This window comes from Hydra vulgaris, chromosome 12 (assembly GCF_038396675.1).
Source record: "Hydra vulgaris chromosome 12, alternate assembly HydraT2T_AEP".
Taxonomy (NCBI): Eukaryota; Metazoa; Cnidaria; class Hydrozoa; order Anthoathecata; family Hydridae; genus Hydra; species Hydra vulgaris.
Window position 1 is genome coordinate 36732501 of NC_088931.1, and position 2841 is coordinate 36735341.

The following is a 2841-nucleotide window of genomic DNA, read 5'->3' on the forward strand; positions in this document are numbered from 1 at the left end:
ATTAAGACAGTATGATGAGAAGTATGTCTAGCTCACTATCATGCAATTCTATAAGTATATATTTTTTATCAATATAGATTTATTTTATTTTTTACTTCTTTTTTAGAATTTATTTTCAATGCTTAATCCTAATCTTTTTTAAAATAAAATATTTATATATAAAATATAAATATTTTTTAAATATTTAAAATATAAATATTTTTTAAATATTTAAAATATAAATGTTTTTTAGTATATATATATATATATATATATATATATATATATATATATATATATATATATATATATATATATATATATATATATATATATACATACATATACATATATATATATATATATATATTTTTTTTTTTTGCCTAAGGCAAAGTATGCATTTATTTATACAACCCTCAGAATTAGGAAAAATGAGGTCAACTATAATTTGTCAAACTTAATTTTTTAGAGGTCGACAAAAAAAAATCAATACAATAGTTTTACTTACTCTCTTTAGAGAGCTGATAAATATATATATATATATATATATATATATATATATATATATATATATATATATATATATATATACAAAAAAGCTCCTATGGTATCAAATTTTTGATACCATAAGAGCTAATATATTGTATCCTTGGTGTCAAATTTTTGATGCCATAAGAGCTAATATATTGTATCCTTGGTATCAAATTTTTTTTGCCGACCTCTAAAACATTGAGTGCTGCTTCTTACACCAAGGGTTTGGGTTAAGGTAGCAATCATTTCATTTAAAATTGTATAAAATATGTATAAAAAAAAAAGTCAAATGTGAAAAAAAAAAAAGAAGTCAAAAATGCAATGAATGAATGCATGTTTAGATAAAAACCCAGACAGCATGCTCTTTCAGTATGACCTCACTGAGGGTTTGGCATGGGGCAGCAATCTTTTTTTTCAATTTTGTGTTTGCAATACAAAAGTGTAGTTCTTGCAGAATATGCCAGGACAATTGCCTCATCAAGAGTATTTGACTCTTTAAAATGCTTTAGATAACTTGATTGTAATATTGTGATAAATGAATGAGAAATATTTTTATCTAGCTTTTCACACAGAAGTTTTTTGAACTAATAGAAGCTGTGTTCAGTTCAAAATTAAAATGTTCAGTTCTATGTGTTGTTGTTCACTGCTTTAAATCCACTTACTGTTCATTTTCATCACTGTCGTCACTTTTATATTGTTTTTTTGGATCATCATCATTTGTCAGAAACTGTTGTAAAAAATTTTGGGCAGCTTGTACGCTGGGACAATTGGCACATTGGTAAATCATGCAAACCTTTGATTTTGCGCTGCAAATTAAGCAAAAAAGTAATCACTTTAATGATTTCATGGTATTAAAGCCTGCAGCACACAACATTAATTTCACATTTTGGTGTATTGTACAAACTCAAACAGAATGTGTGCTTTTTGGACCAGCAAGGGTGCACTATTTAGGCTAAAGACTACAAAATTAGAGAATCCAATTTATGGTCTTGGTACTTTAACTTATATGCTGCATTAAGATCTATAATGTAACACGTAATCAATTTTTATGACATTTATAAATATTTATTGCAATATAACATATGGCTTAAACACTCATTATCGCAGTAAAAATGTTTTTAAGTTATAAAATAGTTTTGCTGATATAAAGCTGTTCAACCACATGCTATTGCATGAAAACTTTGCCTTTTGAATTTTTGAACTGTTTTTGGAAACCAAAATTTTATTTGCTGTTCTAGGCTCAATTTCATAAATTGAAGTTACTGTCTTCAATTTTTTTCTGTCTTTTTTCCTAAAAAAAAGTTAATGTTTTTCTTTTAAGCATTCAACAAGAAAGTCTTAATTTTTTGATTTAATTTAATGATGGTGTTTAATGCAACAAGATCAAATTCAGAGACAAAAGTGTATATATGTTAACAATACAAAAGATTTGTTTTGACCATTTTAAAATTAAAAAACTATAATCAAAAGTTGTACCATTTTCTCTACATCTTTTGAGTACCTTTGAAAATGATCAGGAACCAATTTTCAAACAGTTTTTACAAAGTCAAATTGTGGATTTGATGGGGGTTACTTTGCAAAAAATTAAATTATTTGCATGAAGTAAAATTGTGGGTTGTTTTTTTTTGTTGAAATAAAAACTAAATATATATACATTTAAAAAAAACTGTTACAATTAATTTAGTAGTTTTTGAAAAAATTTAAAATTGTCCAAACTTCAACTGATCATAGTGATACTTGCTAATAATTAAGGTTGCCATATTTAAAACATGTTATATAAATGTTTGTTTCATATATCTTTTTTTTTTTTTTCTTTCCAAAAAACAAGTATTATGGTTTATAAACTTGATTTTACAGAGAAAAACAGAAATCAGTTTTGTATTCTTACAAAAATTTACTCAAAAACAACTGTCATACTAAAGTCATTAGTCAGTTCGTATGTTTCCCTGTGTAAGTTTTTGAGTAAGTGTAAGATTGTGATTAAAGTCATATTTGCTAATGGTGATTAAGTTCTTTAATGTTTGATTAATGGTGATTAAGGTCTTTCATCTTAGATTAATGGTGATTAAGTTCTTTCATGTTTGATTAATGGTGGTTAAGTTCTTTTATGTTTGCTGATAATTTTTTTACTATTTTATGACTAAGTGGTGTAGCTTAAAATAATTTTATTTATATATATCGTTGGGGATAGTGCAAATCTGCAAAACTATCATTGGAAAGTACCACGTATCCACCTAAAATATCACGTGTTAGTACTACAGTTTTACAGGAGAAGATTTAAAACTTTTTATATTTTTTATTTATATAACAGATTTTAAGGTCATTTTGGCA